The sequence below is a fragment of the Chenopodium album genome, chromosome 14, assembly GCF_948465745.1.
Source record: "Chenopodium album chromosome 14, dcCheAlbu1.1, whole genome shotgun sequence".
NCBI classification, from domain to species: domain Eukaryota; kingdom Viridiplantae; phylum Streptophyta; class Magnoliopsida; order Caryophyllales; family Amaranthaceae; genus Chenopodium; species Chenopodium album.
Window position 1 is genome coordinate 13,070,067 of NC_137847.1, and position 1,273 is coordinate 13,071,339.

General features: G+C 43.4%; 1 pseudogene; it reads left to right on the forward strand.

Annotated features, from left to right (window-relative positions):
- The first annotated feature begins 522 nt into the window (after positions 1–522).
- On the forward strand, positions 523–621 carry LOC145580403 (small nucleolar RNA R71; annotated as a pseudogene).
- Positions 622–1,273: the final 652 nt, after the last annotated feature.

A 1,273-nucleotide genomic window follows, 5' to 3' on the forward strand; every position in this document is an offset into this window, starting at 1 on the left:
TGAACATTGTTGTTTGACACAAAATTAACATGTTCACACTCATTGTTGTCAAATTCATTAACACATTCATTAGGACAAACACTAGAGTCATGATCATACGATCCACATGCATCACAAAACAAGCAACCTAAAGGCATATTATGTGAAGAGGGAGGGGGTTGAGAGTTAGAAGGAGTACCTCTCCCCTTAAATTGGGAGGGAAGATTAGAAGCTTGAGAAGAGGAAGAAGTGCTCTCCAACTTAGCTTTGATTGCGGTGACCTCCTTTCCTAAGTTTGTCATTTGGAAGGAAAGGTTGTTGATTGCATTGAGATGGTCCACCGAATACAATGAAGATTGCTTGCTTGAAGAGTCTCTCTCCCCATCTTGCCAATCCCTATAATATGTCACCACGTCCTCAATGATGTCCTCAACTTCTTCTTCGGTTTTGTTCATGATAGGGCCCCCGGCCCCTCCATCAAGACATGACTTGCCTTGGGGACTTAAACCGCCATAGAAGATTTGGATCACTTGGTATGTGGGGATTCCGTGGTGAGGGCACTCCCTTTGATACTCTTTGAATCTCTCCCATGCTTCATAAAGGCTTTCACTCGGCCTTTGCTTGAACCCTTGAATCAAGGCTCTTGCCTCCGCCGTCTTCTTTTGGGGATAGAAACGGGACAAGAAAGCCTTTGTAACATCGTCCCAAGTTCTCAAGGAGTTGGGCTTCACTTCCTTGTCTAGCCACTCCAAAGATCTTCCTATTAGAGAGAAAGGGAACAACTTGAGGCGGATGAATTCTTGAGAGACCCCATTGACTTTGATAGTGTTGCAATATTTTTCAAATTCTTTCAAATGGTTCAATGGGCTCTCATTCTTAGCCCCACTATATTGCCTTCTCTCAATCAAGGTGATCATTGCCGGCCAGATTTCGAAGTCATTTGCCGGGGTAGTAGGTGGAGCTATTCCACTCTCAAACCTATATGCCCCGGGCACTCCAAGCTCCTTCAAGGCTATTCTAGGATTTTCACCCATTCCTTGTTCTTCTTGAATTTCTTCTTCACTTGAAGAGCTATAAGCCAAGGATCTATTATCCACTCTTCTTCTTGAAAGAGTCCTCTCAATTTCCGGATCAAGGGAAACAAGGGGACGATCGCGGGTTCTATGCATGCAAAACTCACACAAAAATGTTAGTAGCACGGCTACAAGTGTAGCCTAGAGAAACAAAATCTTTTTGTATTTTATCAAAATGAAATAGAATCAAAAACAACATACACTCAAGCACCACTCCCCGG